Source organism: Lolium perenne, chromosome 4 (genome assembly GCF_019359855.2).
Source record: "Lolium perenne isolate Kyuss_39 chromosome 4, Kyuss_2.0, whole genome shotgun sequence".
NCBI lineage: Eukaryota > Viridiplantae > Streptophyta > Magnoliopsida > Poales > Poaceae > Lolium > Lolium perenne.
The window spans coordinates 311,772,655-311,790,836 of record NC_067247.2 but is presented as its reverse complement, the minus strand read 5'-3'; the positions used below and the strand labels follow the sequence as shown (position 1 = coordinate 311,790,836).

General features: G+C 43.6%; 1 pseudogene; it reads right to left on the bottom strand.

Moving 5' to 3' along the window:
* Positions 1-578: 578 nt before the first annotated feature.
* On the bottom strand, positions 579-3,659 carry LOC139830212 (uncharacterized; annotated as a pseudogene).
* Between the last annotated feature and the right edge of the window lie 14,523 nt (positions 3,660-18,182).

The window sequence follows — 18,182 nt, the reverse complement described above, 5'->3', positions numbered from 1 at the left end:
TATTCGGAAGTTCGGCCTTGGAAAAATTCCCCGTAAGCACGTGAAAGCATCGATCTCCTCTAACAGTGTTGGGGAAAGGGTTGGGGAATCTTCCGTGGCGGAGCTTCTCGAAGATGTCGTTGGTGCACACTCCCTAGGACATCTTCGGAAGTTCCACCTCGGGAAAATTTCACCACAAGCTCATGAAGGCCTCGATCTTCTCTAACAACGTTGGAGAAAGGGTTGGGAAATCTCCCGTGGCGGAGATTCTCGAAGATGTCGTTGGTGCACACACCCTAGGACATCTTCAAAAGTTACACCTCTAATTTTTTTCCCGCAAGCCCGTGAAACCTTGATATGCTCTAACAGTGTTGGGGAATCTCCCTATGGTACGTCACAACCTCTATTTAACTAGTAAAAGCCAGCCAACCATCTCCATTGTTAATATCTTACATACAGTTACATTATTACACAAAAATAAATGGCGAATTGATTGCCATATTGAGATACACATGTGTGCCATGAACCTTCTTCGTGTATGCCCTTGTTATGAACGCTTCGTCCGTAACCATCGAGCATCTTCATCATTTAACTTATGCTTAGATCAACATCCCTAGCCATTGTTTCTTTTTTATTCTGGGTCGTAGCCATGGAGAATCTTCAGCATTCAACATGATGCTTGGGTCAGTTTTCACTGTGAAGGGAGGAATTTCATGAAACTTATTATAATCTACTGACCTGTATGTCTTGTCATCTACTCACACGATGTTTCTTTTCCCTGAAAGAACTATGTAGTGTTTTGGCTCATCGGACGATGTATTCTTTTGCTGATTTCTTTTTCTCATTTTGGTAGACATATCCTTCACATAGAAAACATGATCCACATCGTTGGCTAGGACGAATGGTTCGTCCATGTACGCAAGATTGTTGAGATCCACTGTTGTCATGTCGTACTTTTGGTCTACCTGTACCCCGCCTCCTGCCAGCTTGACCCATTTGCACCGAAACAAAGGGATCTTAAAAGTAGGTCCATAGTCAAGCTCCCATATCTCCTCTATGTACCAATAATATGTGTCCTTCTGCCCATTGTCATCTGTTGCATCAAAGCAGACACCACTGTTTTGGTTGGTGCTCTTTTTATTTTGGGCGACCGTGTAAAATGTATTCTCATTTATCGCGTACCCTTGGAAAGTACATATAGTCGAAGATGGTGACCTGGACAACCAGTATAGCTGATCTCCAACGGTGGTGTTATCATAAGATGTGTCTACAACCAACTGCCGAAAGTCTTCTCGTGTTCCCCTTTAATCCAGGAGTCAACCTTTCCTAGGTTTTTGGAGCGTAGAATATTCTTGTGTCTCTCGATATACGGAGCCACCACGATGGAGTTGTGTAGAACTGTGTAGTGTGCTTGAGTGAAAGAATGACCGTCCACACATACCGTTGCTTTCCTTCCTAGTGTGCCTTTTCCAGTCAGCCTCCCCTATATCGAGATTCAGGAACACCTATCGGCTTAAGGTCAGGAAGAAAGTCTACACAAAACTCAATGACCTCCTCTGTTCCATAGCCCTTGGAGATGCTTATTCTAGCCTAGCATGGTTACGAACATATTTCTTTAAGATTCCCATGAACCTCTCTAAGGGGAACATATTGTGTAGAAATACAGGACCAAGAATTCTAATCTCTTCGACTAGGTGAACTAGGAGGTGCGTCATAATATTGATGAAGGATAGTGGGAACAACAACTTGACGCTGACCAGACATTGGACCACATTAATATGTAACCCTGATAGACTTTCTCGATCGATTACCTTTTGAGAAATCGCTTTGAGGAATGCACATAGCTTCACAATGGTCAGTCGAACAATTTTCGGTAGAATTCCCCTCAATGCAACCGGAAGCAATTGCGTCATAAGCACGTGGCAGTCATGAGACTTTAGGTTTTGGATTTTTTTTCTCTTTCACATTCCTTTATATTCGACGAGAAGCCAGTCGGAACCTTGATACTGAAAAGGACTTCAAAAAAATATTTCCTTCTCTTCCTTGGTAAGAGCGTAGCTAGCAGACCCTTGAAACTGCCATGGATGCTTGCCGTCTCGTCCTTTATGACGTTCCTGGTCCTCCCGTGCTTCCGGTGTATCTTTTGACTACCCATACAAGCCGAGGAAGCCTAGAATATTCACGCAAAGATTCTTCGTAAGGTCCATCACGTCAATTGCGGAGCAGACCTCATGGACTTCCCAATAGGGTAGCTCCCAAAATATATATTTCTTCTTCCACATGGGTGCGTGCTTATCAGCGCCGTTAGGAACAGGTTGGCTGCTAGGACCCTTTCAAAAGATTACTTTTAAATCCTTAACCATATCAAATACTTCAGCACCATTACGGGTGGCAGGCTTCGACTGGGTTTCTACCTTGTCATGAAATGCTTGCCTTTTTTCTTTAAGGGGTGCTTTTGCGGAAGAAAACGACGATTGTACGGGTACGCATTTTTCCTACATTTGTCCAGATATATACTTTCTGTCTGATCCAAACAGTGCATGCATGCATTGTATCCCTTGTTTGACTATCCTGAAATGTTACTAAGAGCCGGCCAATCATTGATGGTTATGAAAAGCAATGCTCGTAGGTCAAATTCCTCTTGTTTGTGCTCATCCCACACACGTACACCTGGTTTGGCCCACATATGTAAAAGTTCATTAACTAATGTCCTTATGTACACATCAATGTCGTTGTCGGGTTGCTTTAGACCTTAGATGAGCACTGACATCATAATGAACTTCCGCTTCATGCACAACCAAGGAGGAAGGTTGTAGATACATAGAGTCACGGGCCAGGTGTTCTGACTGTAGCTCTGCTCCCCAAAAGGATTCATGCCATCTGTACTTAGACCAAACCATAAGTTTCTTGCGTCACCTGCAAAGTCCGGGAACTCTCTCTCGATTTTTCTCCACTACCGACCATCAGCGGGTTGCCTCAACTTGTCGTCTTTCATACGGTCTTCCATGTTCCATCGCAACAACTTGGAAAGCTCTTTGTTTCTGAACAGACGTTTCAACCATGGTATTATAAGAGCATACCACATCACCTTGGCAGGAACCCTCTTCCCGTGTGGCTCACCCTCAATATCACCAGGGTCATCTTTTCTGATCTTATACTGCAATGCAGTGCATACTGGACATTTATCCATATTCTCGTACTCCTCACCGTGGTAGAGGATGACGTCATTGGGGCTTGCTTGTATCTTCTGCACGTCTAACCCTAGAGGGCAGATAAGCTTCTTTGTTTCATACGTGTTGGCGGGCAATTCGTTCTTTCTTGGAAGCATCTTCATCATTAGTACTAGTAACTTTTCAAATGACGAGTCAGCCACACCGCTCTCTGCCTTCCACTTCAGCAATTTCAGTGTGATACCCAGCTTCTTCTGGCCATCTTCAAAAGTTGGGTACAACAATTTGTTGTGGTACTGTAACATCTGCTCGAACTGCAACCTCCTTTTTTGTATCGCAGTCTCGTTGTGCATTAGAAATGACCCGACCAAGATTATCAACGGGCTCATCTGGTGCCTGGTCTCCACCCCGACCTTCTTCTTCATTGTCTTCCATTGCGGTATCAGCGTACTCAACAAACATAGATCGGTAGTTGTCATCATCGTTCTCTTCTTCATCGCCGTCTTCCATCATAACCCCTCTTTCTCCGTGCTTCGTCCAAACATTATAGCCAGGCATGAAACCGGAATGAAGCAGGTGGCTGTGAATGACTCTTGAGGAAGTGTGATCCTTCGCATTTCGACATTAAACACATGGACAAAACATAAAGCCACCACCATACTTGTTCGCCTCGGCCGCATCGCGAAAAGAATGCACACCTTCTCTGTAAACGGTTGTGTGTCGGTCACCGTACATCCATGGATGGCTCATCTGCATCATACAACTATATATCAAACACAATCACGATTCTAAAATTAGTACCGCACGGTCTAAACGAGAAAATAGTTGCTAACCTTTTAGGACAAGTGGAAATTAAGAGGAGCAAGCTTAAGTGTGGCTCGGGCACCTCATATCATGTTTGTCTTCTGTGAACTCAAGTAGCATCGCTCTAACACACATTTCAACAAACACCTCTAATGCATAAGAATAAAAAAAGACTAGCACAAACCCACACTCCTCCCACCAGGAAAAAAACAAGAGAGAGCGGAGAGGGGGCTGCCATATATAGGGCCAGCCCATTTATCCCGGTTTGAGATACAAACCGGGACTAAAGGGGGAGCACCTGGCTGCAGCAGGCCGCAGGACAAAAGGTTCCTAACGAATCAGGACCAATGGGTGTCGTACGCTTGGGCGGATTCGGGGCGACGTGGCCAGGCCTTTAGTCCCGGCCTAGACTACGGCCGGGAATAAATGGGCCTAACGAAAGGCATGTTTTCTACTAGTGTACTCTTCCTCACATGAAGACTAAGCAACCACCCTTTGCTTGAGAGATTGCCAACTCGCCAAGCAGTTGTCGAGGAAGAATAGAGTGCCGCTCGTGCTTTTCCTGGCGTCAATGTCGCCGGCTAGGTCAATATCACTATAACCAATTAGTCCTGCCTCCTTTGTCTTCCGCCAGTAGTGAATACCATAGTGGGTCGTGCCAGCTACATAGGACGATGTGTTCTACAAGGATGCTAGCTGGGACTAGAGCGAAAGCAGCAACACCAATAATGTGTTGTTCGTCGTTGCTGGCGTGCAGTTGACATGCTTGCAACGGTGCCAGAAGGTAGCTCCTTGTGACGGTAAAGCACACGTCCGTTGGGAACCCCAAGAGGAAGGTGTGATGCGTACAACAGCAAGTTTTCCCTCAGTAAGAAACCAAGGTTTATCGAACCAGTAGGAGATGAAGGCCACGTGAAGGTTGTTGGTGACGGAGTGTAGTGTGGCGCAACACCAGGGATTCCGGCGCCAACGTGGAACCTGCACAACACAATCAAAATACTTTGCCCCAACTTAACAGTGAGGTTGTCAATCTCACCAGCTTGCTGTAAATAAAGGATTAAACGTATGGTGTGGAGAATGATGTTTGCTTGCAAAGAACAACAGAGAACAATGATTGCAGTAGGTTGTATTTCAGATGTAAAAGAATGGACCGGGGTCCATAGTTCACTAGTGGTGTCTCTCCAATAAGATAAATAACATGTTGGGTGAACAAATTACAGTTGGGCAATTGACAAATAGAGAGGGCATAACAATGCATATACATATCATGATGACTACTATGAGATTTACTTAGGGCATTACGACAAAGAACATAGACCGCTATCCAACATGCATCTATGCCTAAAAAGTCCACCTTCGGGTTAGCATCTGCACCCCTTCCAGTATTAAGTTGCAAACAATAGACAATTGCATTAAGTACTGTGCGTAATGTAAACAATAAAAATATCCTTAGACAAAGCATTGATGTTTTATCCCTAGTGGCAACAGCACATCCACAACCTTAGAACTTCCTGTCACTGTCCCAGATTCAATGGAGGCATGAACCCACTATCGATCATAAATACCCCCTCTTGGAGTTACAAGTATCAACTTGGCCAGAGCCTCTACTAGCAACGGAGAGCATGCAAGATCATAAACAACACATATATGATAGATCGATAATCAACTTGACATAGTATTCCATATTCATCGGATCCCAACAAACACAACATGTAGCATTACAAATAGATGATCTTGATCATGATAGGCAGCTCACAAGATCTAAACATGATAGCATAATAGGAGAAGACAACCATCTAGCTACTGCTATGGACCCATAGTCCAAGGATGAACTACTCACGCATCAGTCCGGAGGCGGGCATGGTGATGTAGAGCCCTCCGGTGATGATTCCCCTCTCCGGCAGGGTGCCGGACGAGACCTTCAGAATCCCCCGAGATGGGATTGATGGCGGCGTCTCAGTAACTTTTCTCGTATCGTGGCTCTCGGTACTAGGGTTTTTGCGACGGAGGGATTATATAGGCGAAGGGGCAGAGTCGGGGGACGCCCGAGGGGCCCACCCCATATGGCGGCGCCAGGGGTGGGGCCGCGCCCCCCTATGGTGTGGCCGCCTCGTGGCCCCTCTTCGTCTCCTCTTCGGTGTTCTGGAAGACTCCGAGGAAAATAAGACCGTGGGCTTTTGTTTCGTCCAATTTCGAGAATATTTCATGTGTAGGATTTCTGAAACCAAAAATAGCAGAAAATAGGAACTGGCGCTTCGACATCTTGTTAATAGGTTAGTGCCAGAAAATGCATAAAAATGATATAAAGTGTATATAAAACATGTGAGTATTGTCATAAAACTAGCATGGAACATAAGAAATTATAGATACGTTTGAGACGTATCAAGCATCCCCAAGATTAGTTCCTACTCGCCCTCGAGTAGGTAAACGATAAAAAGGATAATTTCTGAAGTGACATGCTACCATCATAATCTTGATCAATACTATTGTAAAGCATATGAGATGAATGAAGTGATTCAAAGCAATGGTCTATAGTTTGTTAACAAATAGATAATGACTAAACAACTGAATCATATAGCAAAGACTTTTCATGAATAGTACTTTCAAGACGAGCATCAACAAGTCTTGCATAAGAGTTAACTCATAAAGCAATAGATTTTTAATAGAAGGTTTTGAAGCAACACAAAGGAAGATTTAAGTTTCAGCAGTTGCTTTCAACTTTCAACATGCATATCTCATGGATAATTGTCAACACAAAGTAATATCATGAGTGCAAATAAGCAAGTATGTAAGAATCAATGCACACAGTTGACACAAGTGTTTGCTTCTAAGATAAAAAGAAGTAGGTAAACTGACTCAACATAAAGTAAAAGAAAGACCCTTCGCAGAGGGAAGCATGGATTACTCATGTCCTAGAGCTTTTTCTTTTGAAAACATGGAAACAATTTTGTCAACGGTAGTAATAATTGATATGTGTTATGCATAAAACCTCCTATAAGTTGCAAGCCTCATGCATCGAATACTAATAGTGCCCGCTCCTTGTCCTAATTAGCTCGCATTTTCATGGATTATCATTGCATTATATATGTTTCAACCAAGTGTCACAAAGGGGTACCTCTATGCCACCTGTACAAAGGTCCAAGGAGATAGATCGCATTTGATCTCTCAATTTTGATAGATCTCAACTTGAGGACATCCATACCGGGACAACATAGAAAACAGATAATGGACTCCTCTTTTATGCTTTAAGCATTCAACAGCAGATAATATTCTCATAAGAGATTTGAGGATTAATGTCCAAGCTGAAACTTCCACCATGATACATGGCTTTGGTTAGCGGCCCAATGTTCTTCTCTAACAATATGCATACTCAAACCATTTAACTCATGGCCAATCTCCCTTACTTTAGACAAGACGAACATGCATAGCAACTCACATGATATTCAACAAAGGTGTGACAGGTTGATGGCGTCCCCAGAAACATGGTTACCGCTCAACAAGCAACTTATAAGAACTAAGATACATAAGTGACATATTCATTACTACAATAGTTTTAGGCTACTTTCCCATGAGCTATGTATTGCAAAGACAAGGAATGAATTTCTTAAAGGTAGCACACAAGCAATTTACTTTGGAATGGCAGAAAAATACCACATAGTAGGTAGTTATGGTGGACACAAATGGCATAGGTTTTGGCTCAAGGTTTTGGATGCACGAGAAGCATTCCCTCTCAGTACAAGGCTTTGGCTAGCAAGGTTGTTTGAAGAAAACACAAGTATGAACCAGTACAACAAAACTTACATAAGAACATACTGCAAGCATTATAAGACTCTACACTGTCTTCCTTGTTGCTCAAACACTTTTACCAGAAAATATCTAGACTTTAGAGAGACCAATCATGCAAACCAAATTTCAACAAGCTCTACGGTAGTTCTCCACTAATAGGTTTAAACTACATGATGCAAGAGCTTAAACATGATCTACTTGAGAGATCAAAACAATTACCAAGTATCAGATTATTCAAGACAATATATCAATTACCACATGAAACATTTTCTGTTTCCAACCAAATAGCAATAAATGAAGCGGCTTTCAACTTTCGCCATGAACATTAAAAGTAAAACTAAGAACACCAGTGTTCATATGAAACAGCGGAGCGTGTCTTTCTCCCACACAAGGAATGCTAGGATCCGATTTTATTCAAACACAAACAAAAATAAAAGCACACAGACGCTCCAAGTAAAGCACATAAGATGTGACAGAATAAAAATATAATTTCACTAGAGGTGACCTGATAAGTGGTTGATGAAGAAGGGGATGCCTTGAGCATCCCCAAGCTTAGACGCTTGAGTCTTCTTGAAATATGCAGGGATGAACCACGGGGGCATCCCCAAGCTTAGACTTTTCATTCTTCTTGATCATATTATATCAGCCTCCTCTCTTGATCCTTGAAAACTTCCTTCACACCAGACTCAAAACAATCTCATTAGAGGGTTAGTGCATAATAAAAAATTCACATGTTCAGCAAGGACACAATGATTCCCAACACTTCTTAACATTACCCAAGGCTACTGAAATTTAATGGAGCAAAGAAATCCACTCAAACACAGTAAAGGAGGCAATGTGAAATAAAAGGCAGAATCTATCAAAACAGAACAGTCCGTAAAGATGAATTTTTTCGAGGCACTTAACATGCTCAGATGAAGAAGCTCAAATTGAATGAAAGTTGCGTACATATCTGAGGATTACTCATGAATTTTTACAGAATTTTTAGATTCTTCTACAGAGAGAACAGCTCAAATTCGTGACAGCTAAAAATCTGTTTCTGCGCAGAAATCCAAATCTAGTATCAACTCTCTATCAAAGACTTTACTTGGCACAACAATGCAATAAAGTAAAGATACAATGGTATTGCTACAGTAGTAAAAAGCACCTTGACTCAAATATAAAACAAAAATTGCAGAAAATAAAATAATGGGTTGTCTCCCATAAGCGCTTTTCTTTAACGCCTTTCAGCTAGGCGCAGAAGATTTTAATGATGCTCACATGAAAATGGAAAATGAAGCAAAAGGAGCATCAAGAAGCAAATTCGAAACACATTTAAGTCTAACCCGTTTCCTATGCATAGGAATCTTGTACACAAATAAATTCATGAAGAACAAAGTGACAAGCATAGGAAGATAAAACACGAGTAACTTCAAAATTTTCAGCATGTAGAGAGGTGTTTTAGTACCATGAAAATTTATACAACCATATTTTCCTCTCATAATAATTTCCAGTAGCATCATGAACAAACTCAACAATATAACTATCACATACAACATGCTTTTCATGATCTGCAAACACATAATTTTTATCAAGCTTATAAATAGTGGGATTAAAAATTTCAAAACCACTTTTAACATTTTTATAACAAGATGATTGATCAGCCTCAAAAGATATGGGACTACTAGATAAAGTCAAGACCTCTCCAATCCCATTTTCATTAGTAGTACAATTAATATTATCAAGTAATATAGGACCATCATCTAGAGCTTTATCATAAACATTTGCTAAGCAAAACTCTTTAGTACCATGCATTTCAATATCAGGCACACCATTATCATAAGATTTATCAAAATAGCATGGATTATCATAGATAACAGTAGCATAATTATTCTCACAAGTTTTACTCATAGGGAATACTGCAAGAGAATCCCCAGGAACATAACATTCATCCTCCTTTGGTAAGCATGGAGGATAATCAAATAGTGTAAGAGATAAAGAGTTACTCTCATTAGAAGGTTGGCATGGGTAGCAAATACATTCTTCCTCCTTTTGTTCATCACTCTCCTCCTCTTTTTCATCCAATGAGCTTTCAGGTTCATCAATTTCTTCTTTCACAGGTTCCTGCAAATTGTGAGTGCATTCTTGTGCATGAATGAGTCTCTCTTTATAATCAATGATATAAGGATTATTGCTGTAATATTCTATGCAATAATCAAGGATAGAAGAGACATAATCTTTAAGGTCCTTACAAACAATACAAGTTTCATAATTTTTAGCCATGAAGGATTCTATCTCAGAGGCTCCCATAAATAAAACAAATTATTCTACTTCTTCGAACCCAAGATGAATATGTTATTCCAATGATAGTTCACAATTAAAACTTCTTCACTAAAGCCACATTGGAATTTAAGATGTTTAGTATCCTCTTTAGAGCAACAGTTTATATCATGGCGTTTAAGCAAGATTTTAGCAATTGTATTCAGTTTTTCTAACACGGCACTCATGACTTTACCCCTTCTTGATTCTCTATAATTCATATATAATTCTATAAGCTCCATACAGGTTGTGGGTTCTTCCATAACAACAGTTTTTAATTTTTCGGTTTTTCAATTTTTTATGGATTTTCGGGTATATAAGAAAAATAAAACAAGACAAAAACAAACTAGAAAAAAGTAAACTAAGCAAAACAAAATAAAATAAAAATAGAGAGAGAGGTAGAGTGTACTCCCCAGGTGAACTTAGGGAGAAGCATGATGAAATAAACAAGGGTAAACCGATAAAGTATATGCGAGTAACTATTTTTTTGTGTTTTTGATATAAAGAAAGCAAACAAGACAGAAAATAAAATAAAGCAAGACAATAAACAAAGTAAAGAGATTGGGTGTGAGAGACTCCCCTTGCAGCGTGTCTTGATCTCCCCGCCAACGGCGCCAGAAAAAGTGCTACTGGCGTGCAGTTGACGTGCTTGCAACGGTGCCATAAGGTAGCTCCTTGTGACGGTAAAGAACACGTCCGTTGGGAACCCCAAGAGGAAGGTGTGATGCGTACAGCAGCAAGTTTTCCCTCAGTAAGAAACCAAGGTTTATCGAACCAGTAGGAGATGAAGGCCACGTGAAGGTTGTTGGTGACGGAGTGTAGTGCGACGCAACACCAGGGATTCCGGCGCCAACATGGAACCTGCAAAACACAATCAAAATACTTTGCCTCAACTTAACAGTGAGGTTGTCAATCTCACCGGCTTGCTGTAAACAAAGGATTAACCGTATAGTGTGGAGAATGATGTTTGCTTGCAAAGAACAATAGAGAACAATGATTGCAGTAGGTTGTATTTCAGATGTAAAAGAATGGACCGGGGTCCACAGTTCACTAGTGGTGTCTCTCCAATAAGATAAATAACATGTTGGGTGAACAAATTACAGTTGGGCAATTGACAAATAGAGAGGGCATAACAATGCACATACATATCATGATGACTACTATTAGATTTACTTAGGGCATTACGACAAAGAACATAGACCGCTATCCAGCATGCATCTATGCCTAAAAAGTCCACCTTCGGGTTAGCATCCGCACCCCTTCCAGTATTAAGTTGCAAACAGCAGACAATTGCATTAAGTACCATGCGTAATGTAAACAATACAAATATCCTTAGACAAAGTATTGATGTTTTATCCCTAGTGGCAACAGCACATCCACAACCTTAGAACTTCCTGTCACTGTCCCAAATTCAATGGAGGCATGAACCCACTATCGAGCATAAATACTCCCTCTTGGAGTTACAAGTATCAACTTGGCCAGAGCCTCTACTAGCAACGGAGAGCATGCAAGATCATAAACAACACATATATGATAGATCGATAATCAACTTGACATAGTATTCCATATTCATCGGATCCCAACAAACACAACATGTAGCATTACAAATAGATGATCTTGATCATGATAGGCAGCTCACAAGATCTAAACATGATAGCATAATAGGAGAAGACAACCATCTAGCTACTGCTATGGACCCATAGTCCAAGGTTGAACTACTCACGCATTAGTCTGAAGGCGGGCATGGTGATGTAGAGCCCTCCGGTGATGATTCCCCTCTCCGGTAGGGTGCCGGAGGAGACCTTCAGAATCCCCCGAGATGGGATTGACGGCGGCGGCGTCTCAGTAACTTTTCTCGTATCGTGGCTCTCGGTACTAGGGTTTTCGCGACGGAGGGATTATATAGGAGAAGGGGCAGAGTCGGGGGACGCCCGAGGGGCCCACCCCATATGGCGGCGCGGCCAGGGGTGGGGCCACGCCCCCCTATGGTGTGGCCGCCTCGTGGCCCCTCTTCATCTCCTCTTCGGTGTTCTGGAAGACTCCGTGGAAAATAAGACCGTGGGCTTTTGTTTCGTCCAATTCCGAGAATATTTCCTGTGTAGGATTTCTGAAACCAAAAACAGCAGAAAACAGGAACTGTCGCTTCGGCATCTTGTTAATAGGTTAGTGCCAGAAAATGCATAAAAATGATATAAAGTGTATATAAAACATGTGAGTATTGTCATAAAACTAGCATGGAACATAAGAAAGTGTATATAAAACATGTGAGACGTATCAGTCGTCGTGTTCATGATGCATGGGGGAGCATCTGTGTCGAACGTGCAGGGAGAACCCACCGCAGAAGCTAATGTCGTGTAGAGCCCTGGAGAGACTCATGCGCCAACGCTCGTGCCCAACGACATCACTCCATCTACGCTAGCTACGAGCCCACCTGCTGCAAGTGACGTGTGTTTCATCTCGCCACTGACAACTTTTGAGGACATGTTGGACATCGAAGATGACCCAACGCGCCCACACAATTTTCGACTCGTCACGGACTTGGTAGGCAAGCACGAGGCAGTGCCGCAAGGTGCAGAGCATGTCTTCTTCGTCAAGGAGGCAAATATGTTCACTGTTGCAGAGTCTCACGATTGTTGGCGTTGGGTGATCATGGAGGATCTAGATTCGATCAAGGAGAATGGGACATGGACGCTCAATGAACTACCTCCAGAACATCGCCCCATCGGGCTCAAGTGAGTCTTCAAGACGAAGAGGGACGCCGCTGGCGCCATCATCACGTACACAAACCGCTTGGTAGCCAAAGGGTACGTGCAGCGAGAAGGGGTGGACTCCGACAAGTTCTTTGCGCCTGTTGCACACCTCGACTCCGTGCGGCTCATGGCCGCCGTATCGGCAAGGGATAAGTGGCAGCTTCACCATCTCGACGTCAAATCAGCTTTTCTAAACGGTGACTTGTAGGAAGAAGTGTACGTCAACCAGCGACCTGGTTTCATGCCCGACGACAAGGTGTATCGCATGCACAAGGAAATGTGTGGTCTGCGTCAAGCTCCTCTTGCACGGAACACCAAGCTAGACAATACGCTGAACCAGCTTTGCTTCGTCAACAGTCCCTCAGAGCACACCAAGTGCTCTCGCGGTGAACGGCGATCGTACTTGCTGCTCGGCGTGTACCTGATCGTCAACGGCGCAGACACGGACTATATCAGGTGTTTCAAGAAGGAGATGACAGTCAAGCTTCGCACGAGCGATCTTGGTATGCTTCGCTTCTACCTCGGCATCGAGTTTCAGCAAAATGTGAGCGAATCACCCTATTCCAGGGCGCGTAGGTGAGCAAGCTGCTGAAGCGTACTGGCATGACTGGTTGCAACGCTGCTCAGGTGCCCATGGAGCCTCGTCTGAAGATGAGCAAGAAAAGGAGCCCACGCCACACTCTACGTTCTACCAAAGTGTGGTCCGGTGTCTGTTCTACCTAGTGCACACACCCAGCCTTATCTCTTGTTCGTCGTCGGCTATGTAAGTCGTTTCATGGAGTATCCCACGACTGAGCACCTCATCCATGTAAAACACCTGTTGCACTCGTGGGCACTTTCAACCTCGGTTGCAGGTACACCGACGACGACAATAAAGAACTGATTGGTTTCAGCGACTCCAACATTTCCGGTGATGTGGATGATCAAAAGAGCACCTTCGGCGTCCTCTTCACCCTCGGTGGCTATCCTGTCACCTAGATCTGAAAATGAACCAGAAAGAATATACGTAGCCTACCCCGATGTGCCTCATCAGGTAGGGGTCTTGAATATATATAGTGTATAATGTATGTGTTACAAACGTATAGGTATACATATAGAATACTTATTCTAACACCCTCGCTCAATCTCAACTAAGAAAAGTTTGAGATTGCGCCTACAATGTTCATACAATGGTAAGGGGAGAGGCTTAATTAGTAAAAATATCATCAACTTGATCCTTGGAGGAGATGAACCGAATCTGTAGTTACTTCTGAGACACACGCTCGCGGACAAAGTGGAAATCAACTTCAATGTGCTTTTTCCTTGCATGAAAAATTGGATTAGATGATAAATATGTAGCACCAATATTGTCACATCGGAGTACTGGAGGCCGAACTTGAGCAACACCAAGCTCCTTCAATAATGATTGTACCCAAACAAGCTCAGATGTAGCATTAGCAAGAGCCTTGTATTCTGACTCAGTACTAGAACGAGAGATAGTAGACTGCTTGCGAGCACTCCAGGCGATCAAACCATAAAAGATGGCATAACCCCCTGTCATCCATACTGTCAGCCCAGTCTGCATCTAAAAAGGTGGAAAGCAGTGTAGAGGAGGAAGACCGAAGAAACATACCACTGTCAACTATGTGGCCAACATAGCGGAGAATGCACTTAATACTTGACCAATGTGGTGTGCGAGGCTCATGAAGATACTGACACAACTTGTAGACCACAAAGGATAAATCAGGCCGTGTTAAAGTCTGATGCTGAAGGCCACCAACGATACTGCTATACTGAGTAGCCTCCTCAGGAGAGAGGAAATCACCATATCTGCTACAAAGAAGCTCATAAGACGCCATGGGTGCAGTCACAAGAGTGCACTTCAACATGCCAGCACGAGCAAGAATCTCTAGTGGATACTTTCGGTGTCGAAGAAGAAGAATGCGGGATGAGGGTGAGGACACTCAATCCCCATAAAATAATGCAGAACACCAAGATCCTTGACAAAGAACTCAGAGCGAAGCTGGCTGATCAACCTGGGAATAGCAACAGATGTAGAGCTGAGAACAATGATATCATCAACATAAACAAGCAGATAGATTGTAAGACCAGAACGTCGAGGAACAAATAACGACGTATCAACCACAGAAGGAGAGAATCACAAGGAGCCAAGCACAGAACTGAGACGTCCATGCCAAGCACGAGGATCTTGCTTTAGTCCATATATAGACCTAATGAGCTTGTGATGTCTACGCACGCTTCTATTCTTGTAGACAATATTGGGCCTCCAAGTGCAGAGGTTTGTAGAACAGTAGCAAGTTTCCCTTAAGTGGATCACCCAGGGTTTATCGAACTCAGGGAGGTAGAGGTCAAAGATATCCCTCTCAAGCAACCCTGTAATTATGATAAAAGAAGTCTCTTGTGTCCCCAATACACTTGCCACTACAAGAAAAGTTCAAATAGACAACATCTCAAAATCGTCCACTAAGGGTCATTTTTCGTCGCCTATGGGCCTAACCCGACGATATGGGTTCTGTGGTCGAAACTGCGTCAGGCAAAGTCCTACCACATTGTTGTCGGTCCGTCGCGTTCGGGCGCCCTTCCGCCACGGAAAATCGGACAGTTGCAGATGTGTTTTCGGGAGCCCGTTGACTGCTGACGTCATGCAAACTGACACGTGGCAGACGCCGCTAACTGGCAGTTAACGGCGTTAACCGGCAGAAACCCAGTGGTAGATGGTAGGCCCACACGAGGCCTGCCACGCCTTAAGCGGGCCGACCCATTTAGTTTTCGGGCCGGGCCAGCTGACTTAGATTGACCGGTCAACTATATAACTGGGCTGGTCCATTAGGCACGTGGGCCGGGCCTCACCTCTAATGTTGACTGGTCAAAATTTAAATGGGTCGGCCCACTAAGCCCGCAGGCCGGGTCGAATGCCCTCGTTTGACCGGTCAACAGGAAAACAGGCCGGCCCACTAGACATGTGGGGCCACTTTTCTGTTATCGGGCCGGCCCATTTAACAAGTGGGGTCCACCATAAAGCAAGTGGGCCGGCCCAAGAAGGTAGTGGGCTGGCCCAATTAGCATGTGGGTCCCACTTTCCTGCTATCGGGCCAGCCCATTTTGTTAGTGGGGTCCACCATAGATCAAGTGGGCTGGCCCAACAAGCTGGTGGGCCGGCCCAAAAAAACACAGGTGGGTCCCACTTTTCTGTTAAAGGACCGGCCCAGTTAGTATGTGGGGTCCATCATATAGCAAGTGGGCTGGCCCAACATGATAGTGGACCGGCCCACTAAGCAGGTGGGGCCCGTTTAGCAGCAGCGGCCTCACCGTTTGAGAGGCGACAGGGGATCGAAAGAAAAAGGCAAGTGACCAAATATGAGGTGTCAAAAAATACTCCAAGAAAAGAAACTTGATTGCTCATAGAGGATGACATGCGGGTCCCATTTAGCAGCAGCGGTCTCAACGTTTCCAAGGCGGCACGGGCTCAAAAGAAAAAGGAAGTTGCCAGAAATCAGGGGGTCAAAAAAATCCAAGAATAGAAAGAATTTCGGTTCATAGAGGATGACATGCGGGACCCATGATCCTGCATCGTAAACAGCTCGATCGGAGAGCGTTGAACGAGATGGCGCGATCGAGATAAAAAACAATGCTAGAGAAGCTGCCATCTGGGCCCTACAGCCCTGGATGGTGCGGATTTGCGTTGACTCGGCCAGCGAACCCGATAATTCGTGATGCACCACGTCCCGGGCCACCATAGGAGACGTTTTGGCCGTTTTCGTCGGGCTAGGTGGCCTCAAAAACGAGAAAAAAAAAGTTTTGACATGCACCATGGAGAGACCAAAAATCGTCGGTCATGGTGCACCAGCAACCACAACGCGACTTTTCTTGTAGTGTGTCAGGTGTATAGGTGCACTAGTTCGGCGAAGAGACAATGAAATACAAGTAATATGGATGATTATGAGTGGTAATTGCAATCTGAAATAAAAATGGCAGCAAGCAAACATGTGGCAGAACTGGTTGTAAACGGTGTTTCAATGCTTAGAAACAAGGCATGGGGATCATACTTTCACTAGTGCACACTCTCAAAAATGATATCATAATTAAATACATAAATATTATCTCTTCACTACGCTACTCTTAACCACTCTCCAGTTGGATAACAAACATAAATTCACCGCGTAGGGCTGCATAAGAACTTCTTAAAGTTCGCATTCCCAATCTATGGACGCCCCGCGCTATCACTTTGATCATACAAAGATGGTACTAACAAGACACCACAATTCATAAGTATTTCTGTAAATTAAGCTTAAGAGACACACACGATATGCACACTGTCACCTTCACACCGTGGGACAAGGTGTCTCCGGAGATCACATAATAAAATCACTTGAGTAGCATAATAGTTGAAGAATAACATCTACTTATTAAACTAGATTACAAAGCTCATGATCACATAAAGATCATACCATGGGAGAGAGAGAGATAGATCAAACAGCTACCGGTAAAGCCCTCAGCCTCTGGGGATAACTACTCTCTCCTCATCATGGGAGTCAGCAACAACGATGAAGATGGCGGTGAGTCGATGGAGATGGCTCCGGGGACAATTCTCCATCCCGGCAGGGGGCCGGAACAGAGACTTCTGTCGCCTGGAACTTTCCTTCGATGGCGGCGGAGCTACAGAACTTTTCGTGGACGGAGGCTGGTTTATTTAGGGTTTTCGCGACGGGAGGCAATTTATAGGCGAAAGGGCGAGGTCGGTGGGTGCCCGAGGGGCCCACACCACGCCTAAGAGCGGCCATAGGTAGGCCCAGGTCTAGGGGTGGTGTGGCCACCTCGCTGCCCTCCTTCGTCTCTGCTTTGGACTTCGCCTTCGGGTCGGGAAAAATAGGAACTTTAGCTTTCATTTCGTTCGATTCCGAGAATATTTCCTGTACAATTTTTCTGAAATACAAAACAAAAAACAGGGAACTGGCACTGTGGCATCTTGTCAATAGGTTAGTTCCAGAAAATTCGGAAAAGTGCAACGAAGTGTAAAAAAACATATATAAATTGGTGTAAAATAAGCATGGAGCATCAAAAATTATAGATACGTTTGCAACGTAATAGTATCCCCAAGCTTAACTCTTGCTCGTCCTCGAGTAGGTAAGTGATAACAAAAATAATTTTTAAGGTGACATGAAGCCAACACAATCTTGATCAAGTTTATTGTAAAAGCGTTGTGAGCTGGGATCAAAGTACTCTAAACATAGGCATGATATATATAATTCTAACAATAGAACTTAGCAACTATGTTACAACATGAAAAGTAACTCAAACAAAAGATCATGAATAATTGTGAACTGAAAGCAACTATTTGTTTTTTAGCATAGAGAAAACATAGCAAAGTGGTACTCAGCTTGTCCTTTATAGAATA